The sequence below is a fragment of the Vombatus ursinus genome, unplaced genomic scaffold (assembly GCF_900497805.2).
Source record: "Vombatus ursinus unplaced genomic scaffold, bare-nosed wombat genome assembly UNPS02009205.1, whole genome shotgun sequence".
In the NCBI taxonomy this organism is placed as follows: Eukaryota; Metazoa; Chordata; class Mammalia; order Diprotodontia; family Vombatidae; genus Vombatus; species Vombatus ursinus.
Genome location: NW_020948983.1, coordinates 46,091,694 through 46,118,589, shown reverse-complemented (window position 1 = coordinate 46,118,589; position 26,896 = coordinate 46,091,694).

Sequence of the window (26,896 nt, the reverse complement as noted above, 5' to 3'; positions counted from 1 at the left end):
CAAACACATACTAGATTTCATGACATCTAAGTACTTGAAAGAAAAGTTCATCAAATTATTGGAAGAAAAAGACTTGAAAACTATATAGTAGGTATCTCCATGTATTCATTGCAGACCTAGAAAAATCTAACAAAATGATGAGTAAGAAACAATAAATTAAGGGACTGAATAGAATTTTAGAAAATGTGACTATAATAGATCTCTTTTGATTACTGAATGGAAATTGAAAGAAATATACATATTTCCCAGATGTATAAAAGAATTTTACAAATACTGACCATGTGCTAGGTCATAAACAAAAAAGCAAAAAAAAAAAAAACTAAAAACAAACTAAAAAAGCAAATGCTAAAATGGACAGTTCTGATAAAATAAAATTTTAAAGTTTTTGTACAAACAAGTAGAATGTAGGAAAAGTGAGAAGGGAAACAGGTGACTGAGGGAAAAATCTTTGCAACAAGATTCTCTGATTGAAGTCTTATAACCAAGAGATGTAAGAAATTGATTCAAATTTATAAAACTAAGAACATTCCCCAGTAGATAAATGGTCAAAAGATATAAACAAGCAGTTTTCAAAGGAAGAGATCCAATTAACAATCCTTTCTACAATTATATGGGGGGGGGGGCGTATGCTTTAAATCACTGATAGTTACAGGAATAAAATTAGAGCATCTTTGAAGTTCAATCTCACACCTATTAGAGTGGAAAAGGTGACAAAAGAAGAAAATGACAAATATTGGAGGAGTTATGATAAAACAAGCAGGAACCCTAGTGCATCATTATTAGAGCTGTGAACTATTGACCCAGATATTCTGGAAAGCAATTTGGAACTGTGCCCAGAAAGTTACTAAACCTGTATGTGCCCTTTGACACAACTATCCCACTATTAGGCCTAAAACCCAAAGACATCAAAGAAAAGAAAAAGATCTATATATAAAAACAATAATAATAATAGTAGTAGGAGTAGTAGTTATTTTGTGATAAACAAAATTTGGAAAGTAAGGAAAGGTCTTCCTATTGACTGGGAAATGGCTAAACAAATTATGCTATTTGTAATTTTAATTTACTGCAAGAAATTATGAAGTGGATATTTTCAGAGAAAACTGGGAAGACATATATAAACAGAAGTAGATAGAAGTGAGCAAAACTAGGAGACCATTTTATATTATGACAACAATATTATAGAGAAAACAATTTTGAAAGGTTTTAGAATTCTGGTCAGCAAATTGATATAAACCAAAAGAATAAAGATGAAACATGCTACTCTCCTAACAGAAAAGTGATGAACTTAAAATATAGAAAGAAACATACCTTTTCAGACATGGTTAATGTGGGAATTTGTTTTGCCAGTTTATGTGGCTGGTTTTTCAAGGTTCTCTCCTAACAGAAAGGTGATGAACTTAAAATGTACCAAAAAACATACATTTTCAGACATGGTTAATGTGGGAATTTGATTTGCTGGTTTATGTAGCTATGTACAGAGGACTGGTTTTTCAAGGTTCTTTTTGTTTGCTTTGCTTTTAAATTTCCTAGATTGGGGTGGGGGAAATAGTGAAAGGGACAGATTAATTTTAGAAAATACTTATTAAGAAAAAACTAATATAATTAAGACTATAATAAAAAATCATTGAAGAAAAATTAAAATTTAGAGACTAGTTGATATAGTTCTAAAGAATTTGTGAGTCAAAGATTAAACCATAAAAACAATAGATAATTTTATCACAGAAAATGACATTCATGATACAAGATGGGATGTAGCCAAAACAATCCTTAGAGGGAAACTTGTATCTGCAAATACTTTCACTGACAAATGAGAAAAAGAACAGATTCATGAATTAGTCAGCAACTAAATAAAAACTTAGAAAAGCCACAAGTTTAAAAAACCTAAAATAAACACAAAAATAGGCATTCTGAAAAACAAAGAAGAGATTAACAAAATTAAAAGCAAACAACAACCACAACTCCAATAAAGCATAAACAAAGCTAGAATTTGGTCTTTTGGGGGAGAAAAAAACAAAATAGCTAGACCATTAACATGTATGATTAAAAATAATAGAAGAAAACCAAATTTCCAATATCAAAAATGAAAAAAGGATGCACGTCAAATTAAGATGAAATTTTTTTAAAAAAAATTTTCTGAATTGTATGCCAATAAACCACCTAACTTAAATATCGATGGACATTTTCAGAAATTTAAAATGCCTACATTAACAGAATAGAACAGAGGAACATAAGTGCCATGTAATGGAGATACAGAGTTGTATATGCAATCCTATTTTTCTATTCATTGTATAAGGAAATGTTATGTTCATTGATGTTGCCAAGTTAAGAATGAAAAAATAAATAAAAATTATGTTTTAAAAAAAGAATCTATGATTGTTCTTTGAAAATATGTCAACTGTTCCAGGGCCGCAGACATTGGGACCTTAGCTAAAGCTTATTACGAGATGTTGTAGGAGTGATAACACCCCAATATAAAAAAAATAGAAGCACTGATGGAAAGCATGAGGAGGCCTTTGCTACATATAATGCATACCCTTAACCTTAATGACACCTAGATTACTGTTTATTTGAAGGTCTTTAGAGTAGACTAGACTTAAAAACTTGCAGGCCACACTGTCTAAGCTAGTAATATTAGTACAGAATTCTAGCTGGGAGTTAATTCAGGCTAAAACAAACTAGATCCAACAATAATACACATGCTCCATCCATTTGCAAGATTTGACAGGATATAATTCCTGGGATGTATCTCGTTCCTCCATTATACCTTCTGGCCCTTGAATAGATAGATTCATAGTTTTTTTTTAATAATTATTCTTTATACAAACAACTTATGTTTCACATACAAAATAAACAAAATAGAAAATCTATAATGTTCTATACAATCAAAATTAGTTGTCAGGTAAATTATGAATCAGAGCCCTTCTGAATGACAGCCATATAATTATTTTTTTCAAAACCAGGCAGAAACAATAAAAGAAATATATACAAGGTCAAGAAAATGGAGAAGGGTAAATAGATAAAAACAAGAACATGGGGATGTCTCTTTACCTGCCATGGGAAATCAAGAGCACCAATTTGTGATACAATGATGACATGCTATAGTCTGAGAAAAGTTATATAAGCTGCTTAACCTTTGAACTTTGCTTACTTGGGTGTAAACAATTGAGGTAAAAAAATGAAGAATTTGCTAATAGAAGAGGATTGCAGGAAGGAAAATGTAGCACCCCTTCCTCACCTTGTATAAATACGGGAGCTACAATGTAAGTAGGAAATAGAGATGAAAGGTTCTGTACTGATGAAGATATCTAAGTCTCAGGGATTTAAAGTAAATGATTCAGAGTCTAAGGTGGAATGACAGGGCCTGTATCCATGGAAATGACTTACCAAAGGCTAATCCTGCCCCTTCTTAGTCATCGTGGAGCCATGTGTCTGTTATCAAGCCAAATGATCCTGGGGAACGTCCACCCTACCTAACTGGCACAGACGCTGCAGCCCTCTACAGCTTGGACTGCCGTCACTCTGGAGATGGAGAAAGGCAGCTAGTTAACCCATTCCCTAGCTCCCACCCACATCAGCTCAGTAGCCCTATGTTGTGGGTCCACTTAGTACTTACCACAATAGAAAATAGGGGGAGCCTGCAGGTGTCCGGCTTTGGGCACATTGTGCTGAACAGAAATGAACTTTACAACCCTTCATTAATGCTGGCTACATTCTGGTATATACTAAGGATGGGCCACAGGTGCAGGAGAAATAATCATTTTCTCAATCCCCAGCCCTTTGCACACACTCCTACCAGCTGATGCACCTTCAGAGGAAGGAGAGCTGAAATAATTCTGGGACCAAGGAGAGATTCCCCACCACTGCAATTACCTGTACTATCCTTCATTTTTCAGGGCATGTATACATCGAACTCATTATCTCAGATCTGGTATCAAATGAGATAACATATGGTACAGTGATTTGCAAAGCTTAAAGTGCTACATAAATATTAGTAGTTGTTGTTATATCAATCCAATCCCAGTAAAAAAAAAAAAAAAAAAACATTCTCACTCCAACCCACCCCCCCTTCTACTCCTCTAATTCCTGAGGCTATATGCTAGCAATCCTAACTACCCCCTAAGGCATTTAAGGTACTTCCTATGTCCTTTTCTATACCAGGAGGAAATCCTTTCTCCTTCTCTCCCCATAGAGTCCCAAGCTCGTAATAATAAAATTAGCTAACAGTTAGATAGTGCTTTAAAATTTACATATTTTATCTGATGTGATCCTCACAACAATTCTGTGAGATTTGTTATCCCCACTCTACAGATGAGAAAACTGAGGCTGAGAAGTTGTGCAGTCACAGTTAGGATGTATCTGAATAAAGATTCAAACTCTAGTCTTTAGACACCAAGCCTAGAGCTCTAGCCACTATGGCACATAGCTAGATCATGTTTGGGGATCACAGAGCGCACCAAAGGCCTCCATGGAAAGCTCCTGAAGATTTTGCAAAAGAGGGAGAGAACCTGTGGGTAACAATTGGTAAAACTGTTGCAACCAATCAACAAGTATCTGTTAAACACAAACCATGTGCCAAGCACTGTGCTAAGTTCTGGGGACACAAAGATGCTTCACTCAAGTCAACAAGCAGTTATTAAGTGCTTGCTATGTGCCAGTCACTATGCTAAATGCTGGGAACACAAATACTGGCAGAAAGATGGTTCTTGCCTTTAAGGAGCTTGTGTTCAGTCGTTGTTTAGTCATGTTTGACTCTTATGACCCCATTTTCTTGGCAAAGATACTGAAGTGGTTTGTCATTTCCTTCTCCAGTTCATTTTACAGATGAGGAAACTGAGGCCAACAGGGTTAAGTGACTTACCCAGGATCACACAGAGAGTAAGTGTCTAAGGCTGGATTTGAAGTCGGGAAGGTGAGTCTTCCTGGTCTGAGGCCCGGCACTCCATCCACTGCACCACCTAGCCGCTTATGCAGGGCATCTTAAAGAGATTACTATGTTCCAAGAGAAGAAGACAACACATGACAGAAAACTGAAAAGCAGGAGGGGGAGGGGAGGGTAGAGAAAGTCCAGGAGTCATGGGCAGAGTACTTTGAGCGCGCACACACACACACACACACACACACAAGAAAGCAGTCCCAGTACTAAAGGAGTTTACATTTTATTTTATTTTTTGAGATAGAGTCTTCCTGTCTTGTCCAGGATGGAAGCACTAATTTGCAAATTGATTATAGTCAAATGTGACCTTGCTTGCCTAGGAGTTGACATTTTAGGACTTAAGACAACATGCTATGAAATTTGTGCCTTAGCAAGATTATTTGGGCAGCTGTGTGTAGTATGGATTGAAAAGGGTAGGGAGACCAGTCTTTCAGGGGTAGAGAACCCGTGTCCTTGAGGCCCCATGTGACACTCCAGGTCCTCAAGTGCAGCCCTTTAACTGAATCCAAACTTCAAAGAACATGGATTCCTAAGAGTGTTTCAGTTATCCATGCGAGAGATAATAAGGGCCTACCTAAGGACAGTGATCATATGAGTGGAGGGAAAGGAATAGATGCAAGAGATGTTGTGCAGCTAAAATCAAACAAGAGTTGACAAGTGATGAAATATGGAGAGGGCAGAAGGAAAAGAGTCACAAGGACTCCAAGGTATAAATCTAGTTGACTGGGAGAATGATGGTTGCCCTCAACAGAAACAAGAAAGTTTGAAGTTCAAAAGAGAAGGAAAAAAATATTTCTGTTTTAGACAGGTTGAGTTTGAGATGTCAACAAAACAAGTTTGGCTGTTAACAATGCAGGACTAGAGTTCAGAATTATATTTGTACCTATTAATCTGACAGTCATCAACATAGTGATATCTACATCCATGAGAAGTCATGACGTTACCAAAGGAAAAAGCATAGAGAGAAGCAGGCCAGGATAGAGCCTTCAAAGACATTCACACTAGTGGGAAGGGAGAATAGTCACAATCCAGTAAAGAGAACTGAACAGGAACAGATAGGTATTTAGAAGGAGAACCAAATGTTTCCTGGAAGGGAGAATAGATAGTAGGAGAAAGTGGTTGATAGATTCAAAAGTCTTTAAGAAGTCAAGGAGGATAAAGATTAAGATAAGAACATTGGGTTTAGTAACTTCCTTGCATCTTTTGGTGAAGACACTGCCAAGAAAATAAGGAAGCTATGATTTAGGACAGAGCCATCACCATCTTAGTGACAAATTACCTTTATTTCCTGGTCTTCATAATGTATGTCCCATATGCCTCTTAAATTCAACATGTCAACTGAATTCATTATTTTTCTCAAGCCCTCCCCTTTTCTTAACTTTTGCTACTGACCAGGGCATCACCATTCTTGATTTATACAGGCCTGAAACCTAGAATTCATCCTCAACTCCTCACTCTCTTACCACTCTATATCCAATGAGTTGCCAAGTCCTATCAATTCTACTTCTGTAAGATGTCTTTTATATACCCCTCTTCTATCCTCTGACACTGCCACCAGACAGGTACAGGCCTTTATCACCTCATGCCTGGACTACTGCATTAGCCTTTTGGTTGGTCTTCCTGCCTCCAATCTATCCTCCACTGAGCTCTCAAATTGATCTTCCAAAGGTACAAGTTTGATTATGTCATCTCCATATTCAATAAATTCTAGTGACTGCCTATTACAACCAGGATCAAATACAAGATCTCTTCATATCCTGACACTTTTCTACCTTCTGCTACTTCTCATATTTTCTTATCTTATATTTCTTATATTTTCTTATATTTTACGCTTTTACTATAATCTAATAACACTGCTCCTTGCTGTTCTTCACTCAAAACACCCCATTTCCCAGCTCCGTGCATTTTCGCTGGCTATTGTCCATGCCTGAAATTCTCTACATCATCATCTCTACTTTTTGAGTTCCCTAGTTCTTTCAAGTACCAGCAAAAAATCCAACCTTCTGCAAGAATCTTTTTCCAATTCCTTTTAATGCTAGTGCCTTCCTTCTCAGATTACCTCCTGTTTATATTGTATATATCTTCTTTGTACATAATTATTTTCATGTTGCACATTAGACTGAGCTCCTAGCATGTAGAGCTCTTTTTTGGCCTTTGTTTACATCCACAGCACTTAGCACTATGCTTGGCACGTTGTGGGTAATTAATAAATGTATATTGACTTGACTGAAATATCTAGCAGCTGGTAGGACATGAGACTCTTCCCAGTGATACACCAAGGGAAACAATATAGATATGGGGAAAGGCATTCATAAAATCAGGCTTTACACACAAGGTTATAGAAATTTGCTTGTTTCCTCCTCCTTTGTTGGCTATTAGACTCCAACAACAGGTCTCAGCCCACACCCTACTTAGTCATTTTTGGGTCCTGATTGACTCAGAGTAAATATAAATAGCAACTGTTTCTGTTTTGGTCAGAAACCGTGAGGGCCTTCCCCTCCTGGATTATTGTTTTTTTTTTTTAATTAGGTAAAAGAGCCCATTCTCTGCCTCATTTCTTACCTAACCTTAATCACTGAATGAGCATTGCTTCACTCAAACTGAGACCTGGGAAAGACCTTAGCTTAAAAAAACCAAGGTCTCTTACTGCCATCTCTCCAGGCATCCAATCTATATCTTGTCACTGGACCCAGATGGCTTCAGAGGAGAGAGTGAGGCTGGTGACTTTGCACAGCTCTCCCTCACTTAAATGCAATTCATTTGCATGTCATGACATCATCTCCCTGTTGTCATGGTCCTCTTCAAGAACAAAGGACAAACAACAACAACAAACAACTCATACTACAACTAGGCAGTAATAGTGTGATTTTCCACTATGTGGAGTAGTGGGTAGAACACTAAGACTCATCTCCCTGAGCTCAAATCTGGAGCTGGAGAAGGAAATGGCAAACCATTATAGTATCTCTGCCAAGAAAACCCGAAATGGAGTCAAGAAGAATAGAACATGACTGAAAAAACAAGAGCCAAGGTCCTGCTATCTAACAATACATGCCATATAATAGGAAAAGCCTGAGTTAAAAGTGAATTTGTTTTCTATTTAATCAATTCTATGAATTTGGAATTCCTCATATTAAGTTTAATTATAATAAGAAATGTCTCATAGGATTATAGGATTTTAGAACTGGAAAGCACCTTAGAGGTCACAAAGTCCAACACTTATATTTTGCTGATGAAGACACTGAGGCCTTGAGCAGTAAAATTCAAAATTCACACATGTAATAGTAGAATCAGGATTCACACCCCAATTTTCTCATTTCAATGCCAGTGTTCAGTCAACCACACCATACATTCCCCTACTATACCCTTGGAAAAGCACAAGGTAGTTTACTGATGCCTAATCCTTACTTTATCCATTGTCATAGTCTTCTTCAAGCTCAGCCAACCAAGACACTGAAATGGAAGGTTTGCTTCCATAAGGCTGACTCTAGTAACTATTCTACAGAGTCTTTGAATGTTGAATGTCTTTGACATAAATGAGGACACAGATCAGGACCCAGGTGGGTCACCTCCCAACTCTCTCGAAAAGCTAGAGTGGAATATAAATAGGGGGCTTATCTTTCAGTCTCTGGATTTTACTTTGTAACTCACCCCTTCTCAATAAATATAAATCTGCTCTGCACACAGTGGAAACTCAATCAATGTTGACTAACTGGCAAAGGAGAAATGGAAACCCAGATCAGGCAATAATCCTAAACACATAAAGCACAGCTAAGCTTGTATGATGTTCCCTCTGTGTGTTTAGGGTATGCACAGTCTTGAGTCAAAGGGTTAATGCCATACCTAGATTAATATACAAATTATCTTGCAAATTTTGTGCAAATGACTTAATAGTTCTGTAGTCATGGTTCCTATAGTTTGCTCTACTGAAATCTAGTGATCAAAGAAAAGGTCTGATAAACAGATCTTTGTATTTAAATAGGCTTGACTATAGCATTTCTGCTTTTTAAAAGTTAGTTTACTGAGAAATTATACCTGATGATAATATAGAGGACTTTGAGCTTTCAACAACTATAGAATCCCTTCAAAAATACCTCTGAATCTACACAAAATAATCTACCTAACATAACTCACTTTTAAAAAAAAACTTCAGGTTCTGTATTTATGATTTCACTTGTGTGAGTACCTCAACTACCAACATAGATTATAACCTCCCTATGCCTTAGTAGAGGCAGTTAGGTGACAGAATGGATAGTGCTGGGCCTGGAGTCAAGAAAACTCATCTTCCTGAGTTTGAATCTGGCCTCAGCCATTTATTAGCTGTGTGAGACTGGGCAAGTCATTTAACCCTGTTTGCCTCAGTTTCCTCATCTGTAAAATGAGCTGGAGAAGGAAATGGCAAACCACTCTAGTATCCTTGCCAAGAAAATCCCAAATGGGTTCACAAGAAGTCAGACAAGACTGATAAACAACTAAACAATGACAACTTCATAGACAGTAAAATTCATCATGGTTGTCCAGTCTTCTGGTGATGAGCCTCTCTGAATTTAGGTAGGCTGGTCCTTATACAGTGAAAACATAGTTCATCCCTAGAGTTGAAATCTTACTAGTTTAGTAGTACCTTCTAAGGTTTGCACTTTAGTGGCATAGTAGTGGAAAACCATGTTATTTGTAATACTTCAATGACAGGTGGCTTTTTTGGAGGGATGTATGTCAGAGTCAATATACCATATAGCTATAATCTTGATGGTATGAAAAAGACTCCCTCTATCAACATAAATTGCAGCCTGTCCATAACTTAGTAAATCAGTCTTCAGGAGTTTTGCCCAGGGAAGTTAAGTTAGGGGTGGGGAACCTGCAGCTAGGAGAACATTGTACACAGTAAGAGCAACATTGTGCGATGATCAACTGTGATATACTTAGCTCTTCTCAGCAATGCAATGATCCAAGACAATTCCAAAAGGCTCATGATGGAAAATGCTATCCACGTTCAAAGAAAGAATTATGGCTTCTGAATGCAGATGAAGGCATACTATTCTCACTTTTTTGTTTGTTTGTTTGTTTTTTGTGGTTTCTCCTTTTGTTCTATTTCTTCATTCACAACATGACTAACATGGTTGGGGGGGGGGGGACCTAGCATTAGTAAGCATAGAACTGGAGAAATTGATAAAAGTCACCAAGATGGAGAAAATAGTGGGAAATGTGAATAAATGGGGGAAATGAATATAAAACAGAAATTTTTAGCCTGGAAGACAAATTGACAAAAGTACTTTAAAATGCAGCAAAACAGGATCAAAAGAAGATTCAACTAGAAAAAGATTTGAAGAAAATTTAAGTAAAATTAATGGAACTAATAATAGCTAATATTTACATAGTGCTGTAAGCTTTTAAAAATGCTTTACATACATTACCTCATTTGATCCTCACAACAACCCTTGAGGAAAGTACAATATGTATCATTATCCCCATCTTACAGATGAAGGAACTTAGAAAAGTTGTGATATCCCATGGTCACACAGCAAGCATATGTGAAAGGCAAGATTTGACCCTAGGTTCTCCTGACTCCAGTCTAGTCACTATGCCACTCTGTTAAGTGAACTAGAAGCTAGAGTTTAGAAAGGTCACCTAATAACCTTCAGCTTGATCACACAAATGCTTCATTTGACAATTCAAAAAACAAGGCTCTAACCATCATTTTTAGTGAATTACTTAAGAAAATTTCCCAGAACTAGTAAGACTGCTAGATTTGTAGAAATTTTTGAGGACATTTAGAGAGAAATGTCAGATTCAGCTCACCCAGGCAATTGTCATCAAATTCCAGAACTTTGTCAATAAAGGATCTTATAAGTAGCTAAGAAGAAAAGTTGCCTATTAAGACACATCATTTAGAACCACATAATATGATTCTCCCATCATAGGAAAAAGCTAGAACATGATTTATAGAACATCAAGGGAAATTGAACTTCACCCTCATAATACTCTGTCTAGATAAACTAATAATAACACACGAAGGTAAAAACATATTTTTGATTTCCCAAAACATTTCCAAGTATTTTTACCAGAAAAAAAAAAAAATAAAACCTAGTAGGAGCCTTTGATGCACAAATTAGCCCAGGAATAAATCTCCAGGTAATTCCTGAAAAGACCATGCTACTTAGGGAAAATTTATGTGCAAATCGATGATGAACTTCTGATGAGAATCTGAATCATTAAATCAATAGAAGGGGATTCATATAAAAGTTATTCAAGATTAAGCACACATAAAAGTTATAAAAAGGTGGAGTTGTTATGATCTAAACTTTTCTTAAGGAGTGGGGTAAAGAACTACTTGGAGAAATTATCATGGATATTCCTTAGTATGAGCAAAAATCCAGAGGCATTATTGTAATCTGTAGTTGTCTCAAATGATGGGGAGATTTTGTATTTGTAATATATTTTGTGCATTGTTATAGACTGTGTATTTACAATGTGTTATCTGATATTGTTCATTTGATTGCATGATAAGCAAAGGATAGAATGTATTGAGTAAACTAGATGTGTTTGAGATTTATTCAGTTGTTATGACATTTTCCTCACAGCTGTGCTTATAATAATGAAATAAATGTAATGGGTAGGTACATCTTACTTCTTGTGATGATTGTACTACAGGTAGAGAGGAAAAGAAGCCAGGTATTAAGGAGCATGTCTAGCAAATGGTTTTATAAAGAATCAAGAATCTTAGATTTAGAAAAGATGTGAGGACCTTCTAGTCCAACCCATGCATAAACAAAAAATCCCCTCTACAACACACTCAATGAAATTGTCATTCAGCTGGAACATGGATTTGCTCTGCCCCCATTGTCTGAGGGGCAGGTCTGTTACATTTTGCCACCCCTCCACCCAAGATTATCTGGTATCCTAAGAAAGCAGAAGAGTCTCTGTTCTGCTATCAGCTTGAGCCCTCACTGATTATGTTGCCCTCTATTTAGGGTCTAATGACAAGCACACCAGTTCCATTTAATCATTAATGTTGGATAAGCTTCTTTGGGCAGCTAGGTGGTACAGTGGATTGAAAACCAGTCCTGAAGCTATGAAGATTCATCTTCCTGAGTTCAAATCTGGCCTCAGACACTAGCTATGACCCTAAGCAGGGTACTTAACTCTGTTTGCCTCAGTTTCCTCATCTGTAAAATGAACTGGAGAAGGAAATGGCAAGCCACTCCCGTATCTTTGCCAAGAAAACCCTAAATGGGGTCACAAAGAGTTAGACATGATTGAAATGACTGAACAACAACAAAACTTTTACAAAGGGATTTTTTAACCTCAAAAGTATAATAAAAACAAATATACAAGCAGGTCTCCCAACACCTTGGAGAGTTAGCTCACAGTTTAGTGCAGATCCTACATAATATTAATTACACCAAGTTCAAGTCCAAAGCCTTCCTGGACTTTGCTCCTTAAACTAAAACCCCACCATTGTTCCTTAGAGCTTCCCTGCTGGGCTGGCCGCCACAGCTGGTCTCCTAGATTCCTATGGCTTGAGCTCCCAATTGACAGACTCTACTACCAGCATTGAACAATAGAACAAATGAAAGAAGACCAAAACCCCAAGCCCATACCTTAGATCAACTTGACTTAATGTGTATGGGGTAGTAGGGGTGGGGGGTATCCCTCAGGTCCTCCTGCCTTACCACATAGTGTCACCTGCTATGAATCAAGGACTCCTTTACTCCTTTACCCTTCACTAATTCAAGGAAAAGAACTTCAACTGTGCTGGCAATTTGAAGACTCAGATAATTCCAGCTATATAGCCAATAGAAAAAGGCTACTCCCAAATACATGGTAAGTCAAGTCAGAATATCCACTCACATGCCAGTTCTCCTGTCTCCCAGAAGCAGGTATCTAGTCTCTTCTATGTGGTTGACCCTATCTGAGGTGACCTAAGCACGTGCCAAACTCCCTTTATACACTCCCATTTGAAAAATCTGCTGTCCTTGGCAAATAGGCACGCTTACATTTTGAACACGCTCTCCACAAACCCAGTCCACAACAGTCCTCTGGGGGCCTCCCAAGAGGCATAAACATTATCCTTTCACTTGCTTCCCTAGTACAACACAGAAAAGACCATCAAGACAGTTAATGTGGCATGATTTTATGCAGCCCTGCATGTACAGACAATAATCCCAATTATCCCCAATTACAAAATTTTTCCAATTCAATAAACAAGGAACATTTCATAAAATTTACTGAAATCCTTGCTTGTTTATTCAACAAGTGATAAAATGTTGATTGAATGACCCTCTTCAACCCACAAGCTAACAGAAAGACAAAGGCAAGGCAAACTGTCTTCCTGTTTCAGATTAGTCCACATTGAGAGTTATAAACTACATATAGCTCTCACCACAGGGATTTGGGACCTAGATATGACTAGGCATCACCCCCTTACTCAGATGAGAAAGTTGTCTTGAATAGAAACTTTTGCATAATTCCCTCAGTGCATAATGCCATTCAACTGGGGTCTGAACAAAATTTTCTCTTTCTACACAGGGTATACCATAATTTCTCTAGGGGTCAAGGGACCTTCTTAGAAGTCCAGGGAAATTTCTTCTGGATCCTTATTCCAAAGGACACCTGAAATTTCCCCCAGTGGATATCTGCCATAGAATTGCAAACTTACCTGACAAAACAAGTAGACTCAGAGAAGTAGCAAAGAAAATCAAATAATTTTGGTTTCTAGGCACAGGCAAACTTTACCTTATGAAGTCACAGGGTATATTGCTCTCACAATTTGGCAAGTAGTCTAGATTTGTTTAAATAAAAAAAGGAAATTATGAATATTTCTACTAGGCAACAACATTCTAGTGATTTAATCTCCATATTTCTCACATTAGGCTTAAAAAATCTATATTTATCAGGATTCAATAATAGAATAAGTATCAGCATCTAAACATTCAAAAAATGCAAAGTTTACAAAATTACATCAATGGAACTGACTTGTGAGAGATCACACACCAGGGAAAAAATGTCTATACAATTATAACCTATTTTTTTGCCAATTTCTCTAGAATGTCAAAAACTAGAGTATCCAAAATTTAAAGTCCTGAGTAGATAATCTTTCCAGGGGTTGGTACCAACTTTATCCCTTAAGCTCATGTCTGTCAGCCAGATGTATAAAGCCCAAATTCACAGTAACTCTGCCCTTTGAAGTATAACCATAGTCTCAGAGTTCACCTGTATGGGACTCTTTCCTCATTGGTGAAGATGAATGCTCTGCCCTGAATGAGTGAGTGTAAGGTAGAGTTGGTGAGAGTGGAAGAAAGGAGAGTTCTTGAGTTTGTTGTTTTCTTTTTTTCTTTTCTAGTCTTCCAAACTGCTTGGAGTCTTTTCAGGTCTCTTCAGACTTCGGATACTTCTGGCTTCTAGCTCTGAGAGATAAGATGGATGAAATCTACCCCACTTCAGGTTGCTGAAGGGAGTATAAGACTCTGGGAAGACACTGAAATGGAAAGAGCTATCTCTATCATGTTCCTATTCCTAGCTTGCTACTACACTAGACACTTTAAGAAACTTCCCTTTAGGTAAGATCTAGAATTCTCTCTCTCTTGGTTGAACTAAGTTACTAATAGGAGAGCTCCTTCACTTTGTATTATATGGTATATATTTTTCTATGTATTCTTTCTCTGATTTCTGTTTTTCTATCATATTAAATAAATGTGTTTCTTTGGTAATTAATATGGGTATTCATTATGAAACTAGTATTTGGTAGGAAAGGGGTCAAGCCTTGGATATAAAGTTTGAGATCCTATTTCCATCAATAATGAAATAGTGATCAGACATTAGCTTAAATCTGAAAATCATATCCCTTAGGCTACTAATATTTAAGAGAGCAGATACAATTCTATCCCAATACCCCCTCTTTCTGAGGAAAACAGACAGGTCAAAACTTCTGACCTTCACTTCCTGCTTCTCCTTCTGGCAAGAAATCAAGTCTCTGTTTGAGAAGGGTGGAGGAAAAAGAGACTAGAAATATCTCCTCTGCCTTCCTTTGAGTCAAACAATGACATCTCCGTGCTATGTGTCAGGGAATAGCTCTCACTTTTTGGTTGGTAAATGAGGCCAGCAGCTAGCCCCTGAGGGCTAGTGAAAGTCAACAGTAAAGCCCTAACTCCCTTTGTCCCCCACAAGAAGGTTGGGACAGTGTAGGCGCAGAACCCAACTCTTACATTAAAGTACAGTCATAAAATAGAAAAAAATTATCAAAAAAAGAACTTGATTACAGAAAGCTATATGGTGACAGGGAGGATCAAGGCACAAACTTAGAAGAGATAACAGTGTCAAAAAGCATACACATGAAGCCTCAAAGAAAAATGCAATTTGTCTAAGGTTCAAAAAAAAACTCCTGGAAGAACTTTAAAAAGATTTTAAAAAGCAAATAAGAGAAGTAAAAAAAAATTGTGAAAAGAAATGAGTAATACAAGAGAATCATGAAAAAAGAGTCAACAGATTGGTAAAAAGAAACATTAAAAATGGAAAAAGATATACAAAAATTCACCAAAGAAAATAATTCCTTAAAAAATAGAATTACCCAAATGGAAAAGGAGGTACAAAAGCTCACTGAATAAAGTAATTCCTTAAAAATTAGAATTGGGAAAGTGGAAGCTAATGTCTGCAGGAGATATAAAAAAAAATAGAGCAAATTCAAAAGAATAAAAGAAGAAAATGTGAAATTTCTCATTGAAAAAAGCAACTGACCTGGAAAATAGATTCAGGAGAGAGAATTTAAGAACTACTACTTAAGAATAGGTTACCTAAAAGCCATGATAAAAAAAAGAGACTGGACATCATATTTCAAGAAAGTATCAAGGAAAACTGCTCTGATATCCTAGAACCAGAGGGCAAAATAGAAATTAGAAGAATCAACCAATAACCATCTGAAAGAGATCCCAAAATGAAAACTCCCAGTTATTTCATAGCCAAATTCCAAAGGTCCCAAGGAGAAAATAGTGCAAGGGGCCAGAATGAAACAATTCAAATATTGCAGAGTCACAGTCAGGATTACACAGGATTTTGTAGCTCCTACATTAAAAAACTGGAGGGCTTAGAATATGATATTATGGGAGGCAAAGGAATTACAACCAAGAATCACCCACTCAGCAAAACTGAGTATAATCCTTGGGGGGGGGGGGAAGGAGATGGGTAGTCAATGAAATACAGGAATTTCAAGTATTCCTAATTAAAAGTCAGAGCTGAATAAAAAATTTTCATCTTCAAATGCAAGACTCGAGAAGAACATAAAAACACAAAAAAAAAGAAGCAAGAAAGAGAAAACATAAGATATTCAATAAGGTTAAAGTGTTTATATTCCTAGATGGCAAAATGATATTTGTAACTCTTAAGAACTTTATCACTATAAGGGCAATTAGAAGGAGTATACGTAGACAGAGGGTGCAGGAATGAGATGACTATGATGCACTGATATCCCCCCCAAAAAAAATTAAGGGGTGATAAAGAAGATTGCACTAGGAGAAGAGGGAATGGGAGATAGAATGATGTAAATTACTTCACATAAAAGAGGCATAAAAGAGCTATTACAGTGGAGGAGAAGATGGGAGGGGGTGGTGGGCAACAGTGAACCTTACCTTCATCAGAAATGGCTCAAAGAAGGAATGGAATACACACTCAGTTGGGTATAGAAATCTATCTTAACCTAGAGGAAAATAAAAAGGGATGGGTGGGGGCTCATGGAAGGGAAGGCAAATTGGAGAAGGTGGTGATCAGAAGTAAAACATTTGTGTAAAGGGACAGGATGAAAGGTAAAAAAGAGAGAAGAACAAATACGGGAAAATAGGATGGAGAGAAATAAACATTACTTACTATAACTATAAATGTGAATGGGATGGACTCACCCATAAAAGGGAAGCAGATAGAATCCTACAACATGTTGTTTACAAGAAACACATTTGAAGCACAGAGACATACACAGAGGAAATATAAGGGGCTGGAGCAGAATCTATTATGCTTCAGCTGAAGTTAAAAAAGCAGGGGTAGCAATAGTGATCTGAGACAAAGCAAAAGCAAAAACAGGTCTAATTAAAAGAGAAAAGGAAGAAAACCATGTCTTGCTAAAAAAAAAAAAGTACCATAAACAACAAAGTAATATCAATACTAGTCAGATATGATTGATCTCTGGAGAAAATTGAATTGGGACAAGTCAATCCCCAATTGATAAATGGTCAAAGGATATGAACAGACAGTTCTCAGATGAAGAAATTAAAGCCATCTATAGTCATATGAGAAAATGCTCTAAATCACTACTGATTAGAGAAATGCAAATCAAAACAACTCTGAGGTACCACATCATACCTATCAGATTGGCCAATATAACAAAACAGGAAAATGATAAATGTTGGAGAAGATGTGGGAAAAATTGAAACACTAACGCATTATTGGTGGAGTTGTGAAATGATCCAACCATTTTGGAGAGCAATTTGGAACTATGCCCAAAGGGCTATAAAAATGTGCATACCCTTTGACCCAGCAATAGCACTTCTAGGGTTCTATCCCAAAGAGATCATACAAATGGGAAAAGGACCCAAATGTACAAAAACATTCATAGCAGCTCTTTTTGTGGTGGCAAAAAATTGGAAATTGAGAGGATGCCCATCAATTGGGGAATGGATGAACAAGTTGTGGTATATGAATGTGATGGAATACTATTGTGCCATAAGAAACGATGAACAGGCTGACTTCAGAAAAACCTGGAAGGACTTGTATGGACTGATGCTGAGTGAAGTGAGCAGAACCAAGAGAACGTTGTACACAGTAACAGCCACATTGTGCTATGACTAATATTGATAAACTTAACCCTTCCTGGCAATACAAGGATCTAAAACATCTCCAGAGGCCTCGTGATGGAAAATGCTATCCACATCCAAAGAAAGAACTATGGAAGTTACTGCTATTTTTTTCTCTTCTGTAGAGTTTTGTTTCCTCTTTCTGATGTTTCCTCCTATTGGTTTTAATTTTTACCTGTAACATCACTAATATGAAAATATGTTTAATATGAATGTAAACATATAGCCTATATCAGATTGTGTGCCATCTTGGGAAGCGTGGTGGGGAGGAAGGGGGAGAAAAATTTTAAACTCAAAAGCATATGGAAGTCATTATTGATAAATCAAAATAAATTAATAAAAAAGGAAAAAAAATTGAATTGGGATAACCTTTTCTCAGTAGCATACGGCACCTACACAAAAACTGATGTATTAGGGCCCAAAAACCTCACAACCAAATACAAAAAAGCAGAAATATTAAATGCATCCTCTTCAGATAATAATGCAATAAAATTACATTTAATAAATGGCAGTGGAAAGATAAATTAAAAATTAATTGTAAACCAAATAATCTAATACTAAAGAATGAATGCATCAAAGAACAAATTATAGAAACAATTAATAATAGCATTACAGAAAATGACAACAATGAGACAACATAACAAAATTTATGGGATGCAGCCAAAGCAGTACTTAGGGGAAATTTTATATTTCTAAATGCCTATATTAAAAAAATAGAAAAAGAACAGATCGATGAATTGAGCATGCAACTAAAAAAACTAGAAAAAGAACAAATTAAAAATCTTTAATTAAACACCAAATTGGAATTTTTGAAAATCAGAGGAGAGATGAATAAAATTGAAAGTGAGAAAACCACTGAACTAATAAATAAAACTAGAAGCTGGTTTTATGGAAAAAAATAATAAAATAGACAAATCATTGATTAATTTGGTTTTTAAAAAGGAAAGAATAAAACCAAATTACCAGTATCAAAAATGAAATGGGTGAATTTACCACTAATGAAGAGGAATTTAAAACAAATATTAGGAACTATTTTATGTAATCATATGCCAATAAATCTGACAATCTAAATTAAATGGATGAATCTTTAAAAAAATATAAGTTGCCCAGATTAACAGAAGATGAAATAGAATGCTTAGAAAAATAAATTGAACAAGCCATCAGTGAACTCCCTAAGAAAAAATCCCCAGGGCCAGATGGACTCACAAGCAAATTCTTCTACCAAACATTTAAAGAATAATGAATCCCAATACTTTATAAACTATTTGGAAAAAAGTAGATGAAGTCCTACCAGATTCCTTTTATGACACAAATATCATGCTAATGCCTAAACCAGGAAGAAAGAAAACAAAAAAGGAAAATGATAGACCAATTTCCTTAATGAATACTGATGAAAAAATTTTAAATAAAATACTAGCAAGGAGATTACAGCAATATATCACAAGAATCATACACTATGACCTGGTGGGATTTATACCAGGAATACAGGGCTGGTTCAATATTAGGAAAATTATCAGTTTAATTGACCATATCAATAACAAAACCAACAGAAACCATATCATTATCTGAAGAGATGCAGAAAAATCCTTTGACAAAATACACCACCATTCTTATTAAAAACTCTAGAAAACATTGGAATAAATGGATCTTACCTTAAAATGATAAGTAATACTGATCTAAAATCATTAGTGAGCATTGCCTGTAACGGGCCTAAGCTAGAAACTTTCCCAATAAAATGAGGAGTGATAGAAGGATGCCTGTTATCACTACTATTACTCAATATTATGCCACAAATACTAGCTATATCAATAAGAGAAGAAAGAGATGGAAGGAATTGAAATAGGCAATGAGGAAACAAAACTATCACTCTTTACAGATGAAATGATGATATACTTAGAGAATCCTAGAGAATCAACTAAAAAACTAATTGAAACAATTAACAACTTTAGCAAAGTTGCAGGATACAAAATAAACCCACACAAATCACTAGCAATTCTATGTATTACCAACAACGTGTAGCAAGAAATAGAAAGATAAATTGCATTTGAAATAACTGCAGACAATATAAAATACTTGGGAGTCTACCTACTAAGACAAACCTAGGAACTATATGACTACAATTACAAAACGCTTTTCACATAAATCAAGTGGGATCTAGACAATTGGAAAAATATTGATTGTTCAAGGGTAGGCCAAGCCAATATAATAAAAATGACAATTCTATACAAATTAATCTATTTATTCAGTGCCAAACAAATCAAACTAACCAAAACATTATTTTATGGACCTAGAAAAAAATAATAACAAAATTCATCTAAAAGAACAAAAGGTCAAGATATCAAGGGAATCAATGAAAAACAAGGTAAAGGAAGATAGTCTAGTTGTACCAGATCTCAAAATGCATTATAAAGCAATAATTATCAAAACAATCTGGTACTGGCTAAGAAATAAGTGGTGAATCAGTAGAATAGATTAGGTACACAATATATTGTAATAAACAACCATAGTAATCTAGCATTTGATAAACCCAACCATCCAAGCTTTTGGAACACAAACTCATTATATGACAAAAATTGTTGGGAAAGAAAGTACTATAGCAGAAACTAGATACAGATCAACATCTCACACTGTATTCTAAGATAAGGTCAAAATGGATACATGATTTAGACATAAAGGATGAGACCATAAGCAAATTAGAAGAACATGGAATAGTTTACCTGTCAGATCTATGGATAAGGGAATAATTTAGGACCAAACAAAATATAGAGAGCATTACAAAATGTAAAATGGACAATTTTGATTTTATAAAATTAAAAAAATTTTTACACAAACAAAACCAATGCAACCAAAATTAGAAGGAAAGCAAAAAACTAGGGGAAATTTTTATAGCAAGTATCTCTGATAAAGGCCTTATTTCTCAAATATATAGAGAACTGAGTCAAATTTATAACAATACAAGTCATTCCCCAATTGATGAAATGTCAAAGGATATGAACAGGCAGTTTTCAGACAAAGAAGTCAAAGCTATTTATAGTTATATGAAAAAATGCTCTAAATAACTATTTATCAGAGGAATACAAATTAAAACACTGAGGTACCACCTCATACCTATCAAATTGGTTAATATCACAAAAAAGTAAAATGGTAAATGTTGGAGGGAATGTGGGAAAAGTGGGCTACTAATGCACTATTGGTGGAGTTGTGAATTGATCCAACCATCCTGGAGAGCAATATGGAACTATGCCCAAACAGCTGTAAAACTATGCATACCCTTTGATCCAGCAATATCACTGATAAGTCTGTATCCCAAAGAGTTTTGCTTTAATTTACTATAAAAGAAATGAGAAATAAAAAAATAGGAAACTTGTTTTGAATATAATTCAATCAGACAAGACAGGTCATCTCACTAGTTTGCCTCTTCCAGGCTTTCTTTTTTTATTAATTTATTTTGAGTTATCAATAATCACTTCCATAAGCTTTTGAGTTTTAAATTTTTTCTCCATCCCTCCCCATCACCCCTCCCCAAGATGGCATGCAATTTGATACAGGCTATACATATACATTCCTATTAAACATATTTGCACATTAGTCATGTTGTAAGGAAGAAATAGAACCAATAGGAGGAACCACAAGAAAGAGGAAACAAAACCAAACAGAAGAAGAAAAGATCAAATGGCATGCTTTGATCTGCATTCAAATTCCATAGTTCTTTCTCTGGATGTGGATAGCATTTTCCATCATGAGGACTTTGGACATGTCTTAGATCCTTGCATTGCTGAGAAGGGCTGAGTCTATCAATATTAGTCATCGTACGATGTGGCTGTTACTGTGTAAAACGTTCTCCTGGTTCTGCTCCCTTCATTCAGCATCAGTCCATACAAGTCTTTCCAGGTTTTTCTGAAGTCTGCCTGCTCATCATTTCTTATAGCACAATAGTATTCCATTACATTTATATACCACAACTTGTTCAGTCATTCCCTAATTGATGGGTATCTCCTCAATTTCCAATTTTTGGCCATCACAAAAAGATCTGCTATAAATATTTATATATATATGGGTCTTTTTCCAATTTTTATTATCTCTTTGGGATACAACCCTAGAAGTGCTATTGCTGGGTCAGAGTTTTTTAAAAAGGGGAAAATGACTTATTTGTACCAAAATAAATATATATAGTAGCCCTTTTGTGGTGGCTAAGAATTAGAAATTAAGGGTATACCCATCAATTGGAGAATGGTTAAACATGTTGTAGTATATGATAATGGAATATTATTGTGCTATAAGAAATGACAAGCAGGATGAACTCAGAAAAACCTGGAAAGACTTATCTGAATTGATGCAGAGTGAAGTGAGCAGAATCAGAACATTGTACCCAGTAGCAGCAACATTGTACAATGAAGAACTGTGAATGACAGTTATTCTTAGCAATACAATGATACAAGATAATCCTAAAGGACTCATGCAAAAAAAAAAAATGGCTATCCTCCTTTGGAGAAAGAACTGATGCTGTCTAAATACAGATTGAAGTATGCTATTTTTCACTTTCTTTTTTGTTCGAGTCTTCTTGTACAAAATGACTAATGTAGAAATGTTTTACATGATTGCACAAGTATAACCTATATCAGATTGCTTATCGTCTCAGGGAGGGGAGAGGAAGGAAGGAAGAGATAAAATTTGGAACTCAAAACTTCTTAAAAGAATGTTAAAAATTTTAAAAAGAATGTTAAAAATTGTTTTCACATGTAATAGGGAGAAAATAAAATATTATTTAAAAAACCTAAGTGAGAAAAAGTGGGCAGTTCTGATTTATTCTCATCAACAGTTGCTGCTGCCTGAAGTTCCCTTTCATTCTTGCTGGACACTGTTGTGCACTTGTGTGCACTAGTTATCATAATCTGAGCACCTTGAGTTATCTTCTTCTTAAGCTAGTAACATCTCCCAGCTATGGTCAGTTGGGGTCATTCACCTCCCATGTTCATGAAAGGATATAGATCAAGTCTGAATAACCGTAAGTTAAAGGAACAGAGGTATCCTTACTCCACTGCTGCAGGATCAGGCACACCAAGCATTCCTCTCCACATTGTTATCATGTCCCTGTCTCTTTCATCTTCAAATTCCTCATACTGCCCCTCCCAGATGTAAACAAAATTGGATCAAAAGAATTTTTGCTTAACACAATAGGAAACATTTATTTGAACCACAAATACAACAGTAATAGAGAAATCTTAGAAACCTTTACATTCAAAACAGGAGTTAGGGAAGACTGCTCACTGACCATTATATTTTGACTCAGTCCTAGAGATGCTAGCTATAATAATAAGACTAGAAAAAGCAATTAGAGGAATAAGGATTGGTAAAGACATAGCTAGAATGTTGCCACTTGCAGGTGGTATGATATTATATGTAGAAAATCTGGGGCAGCTTGGTGGCGCAGTGGATAGAGCACCGGCCCTGGAGTCAGGAGGACCGGAGTTCAAATCCAGCCTCGTACATTTGACACTTACTAGCTGTGTGACCCTTGGCAAGTCACTTAACCCCAGTTGCCTCACCCCCCCAAAAATAAATAAATAACAGAAAATCCAAAAAAAAATCACTAAAATACTACATGAAATGATAGACAAGTTCAGTAAAATAGCAGGGTATGAGATAACCACCACTACCTCCCACCACAAATTATCAACATTTCTACATAGCACCAGTATAGAGCTGGAAAAGATGATAGAGAAATAATATTTAAAGTAAAGATGAAATATATTAAATATCTGGGAATTAACCTACCAGACTAAAAGTAGGAATTTTATGGTCAACTATACCACAATTTTTTGAGAAATAAAGAGAGAATTGGACTCACTCTCCCAATCCCAACTCTGCTGGCATGTTGGGCTTACAGAGCAGAGCTATTTTTCCATCTCCTTTTAGAGATATAGAGGTCCCCTTGGGAGACTATAAGGTTCTTCTAGTGCTATGACTACCAAGCTGTCATCTAGTATGTTCACCCTGATATCCTTCGATCAGTAACAATTAGTATACCCCCAATATCAGTCTTAGAAAACCCTTCTTGTAGCTGTTTTGGTTCCTTGGCCAGCTCAGCTACAGCGGTTATTATAGTCTCTTCCATGGACTCGACACCAGACTTCTGGTGGCTTCTCCGTGTCACTCTATTCCCAATATTCTTTTACCTAAGATGAGGAAGGAGTAAAATAGGCCATCAGGGTCACATATTCATGGACTACATGGTGGCCCCAGGTGAAGCGATAAGATACCCACTGTAGCACCTGCTGCTGCCACTACCTCTCTCCCCTTTCTGATGTCCATAGTACTTCATTTGAAAAGCAGCCAGGGAAAATGAAATTGAGTTCTTTCATAAGGTCCTTTTGTGTATATACACTCAGCTCTAGCTCATCGAAACTTTAAAAGGCTTCTCTTAACCTTAACTCTTAACCTAAGCAGACAGGAAATAGCGACAAAATTCTGACCTTCCATTATTAACCATCAGGCATTTCCAGAAGCAGGATTTGAAAGCCTCTTCATAGGTTAGCACCAGATAGAGAAAATCCTAATATGCTTGAAGGACCAGTACTCTATTGACTAATCCCTTCTCTTCTCTTCTCTTCTCTTCTTCTCTCCTCTCTTTTCCTCTCCTCTACTTTCCCTATTTCTTAGGAAATCTAAGCATTCCTAGATTCTTCCACCAATGTTCACAGTGCCATCAAGGATGCAGCTAGCAGTAAAAAGTAAGTCATCATAATTACTAGCTTATGAACTAACACCTCACTCATAGGAATAAAATTGTGTATTCAGTAGTTGAAGATATGCAAAAAATAATCAAAATTTTGTTATATAGCAACACAGTCTCTTAGAATAAAAAAGTATCACAAAGTTCACACACTAATCTCATTTTTAAATAATGCTTTATTGAATCTTTTTTATTATTACAAAAAGTGCTACTATAATACATTTATACATATATATATATATGTGTGTGTGTATATATATGAATGACTTTCTCCTTTGTCTTTAATCTCTTTGGAATATATGTCCAATAGTAGTATCACTGAATCAAAGCACATCTACAGTTAGTGATTTTTTTTCTACTCCTCAGCTCCACCAAAAGTGAAGTTCTCCTATTTTCACACAGTCCATCCAAAATTTACCACTAGTCCTTTGTCACATTTGCCTATCTGACAAAGTACAAACTCAGAATTGTTTCAAGATGCATTTCCCCTATTATTAGGAATTGATCTGAAAGATTCTTTCCTATGGTTGTTGATAGCTTTAATTTATTTCTTCATTTCAAAATTTGTCATTTATATTCTTTGACTATGTATCTATTAGTTAATGAATTTTTTTGTTTTTCTATATTTGTATAAATTCCCTATATACAATAGATGTCACACATGCCATAAATTTTTTTTGCTAAAATTCTCCTGCCCCCAATTAACTGCTTCTCTTTAAGCTCTAGCTGAACTGATTTCTGGTTTTGCCTAAGCTTTTTAGTTTTATATAATGAAAAAAATCATCCATTGTGAAAAAAAGAAATAGAGAATAAATAATTGGCATGTCTATAGAATTTTTTTAAAAAAGGATGTTCATTATTTCTGATGTAATATTTATAATACATCATCAATAAAACAATATGGTATTATAATACTTGCCAAATTAATCTTTGGATTTATGCTATACTTATCAAATTCTAATGTTTTATGAAATTTGGCAAAATATAACAAAATTAATATGGAAGGACAAAATGTCAATAATATTAAGGGAAATTTTGGAAAAATGATATATGAAAAGATGGCAGTAATCTAAAAGAAAACTATTTGAAAAATATTAGGACACTGATCAAAGTAGCAACTTCTCATGGCTTTAGAACACTGATGATGAAACTTCCCAGTCCATCCCAGAAAGGATGTGAACTAGAGATGCAAAATGAGACATGCATTCTCAGACAAGCCATATAGTTGGTTTTCCTTGCATCACTATATATAGGCATATGTAGGAACATATATAGGAAAGGGATTCTATAGTAACCTAGTGGGTAGTAATAAATATGCCAAAAAAGCATCAATAAAATATTTTAAATGCTCAAAATAAAACAAAAATAGCTCAGAAAAGGTCACAAATAGAGTAATTTTGTTACCACCTAGTTTAATTCGATAGATATATTTTAAAAACAGTACATAACAAATTCATAGTTTTAATACTGTACACTTTCTTCTTCTCTTATAAATATTGAAATGTTTGTATTTATTGATGACTTTTAAACTGACAAAAAAAGAAATAATAGAAGGAAAGGTACTTGTGTTGCTAGAATTCAAATTATACTACAAAACATTAATTATCAAAACTATTTTGTACTGACTAAAAAAATAACTACATACAAATAAACAAAGATTCTGTCAGTGTAGGGAACTTCCACTGCAATAATGCTCTCCATCATGCAGATTACAGTCCTAGGAAGTTGCCTGACAAAAATTATAGAGAATAAATGATTTGCCCAGGGTCCTACAATCAGTACATGTCAAAGATGGAAATTGAAGACAAATGCTCCTAAATCTAAACCCAGAGCTGTATACTGTACTACACTCCTTCTCAGGAAAAAAAAATGTTGTATTCCTGCCCTTTTAACAAGAGAAAAGTTGGGGGAATATAGGCTGTACTGATTGCCTGTCTTATTCAAGATGGTGCCTTTTTGTCCCAGTTTTCAGTATTTCCCAGCCCAACGTAAAATGGAAACAAGAAAGCTCTCTTTATCCAAGCCAGGCAGTACTCCTTAGTTAGGGTAGATGCACTCCATGGACTAAGCTGCAGAGAACCTCAAACATCTGAGTTGCCTCAGGACACTTGGATTACTGTGACTGACAGGCCAGACCCTACTCATTCCAGCCTCCCTGGTAGAATAAAACTGTTGTGGCTGACCCCAACTCTCAGTAAAGTTACGAAGGGTAACAACATCATGTAAGATGCTTGAGGTGGGTGAAAAATACAGATATAATAACCTACATCCAGGTCTGCTTTCCTGTGGGTCAGCATATCAGAAGAGATACACAGGGTGACCATAGCTAAGGGAAATCTCCCAGAAATACCAGACAATATAAGTCATATCTTTTTTTTTTAAGGTCAATTGGGTTTAAGT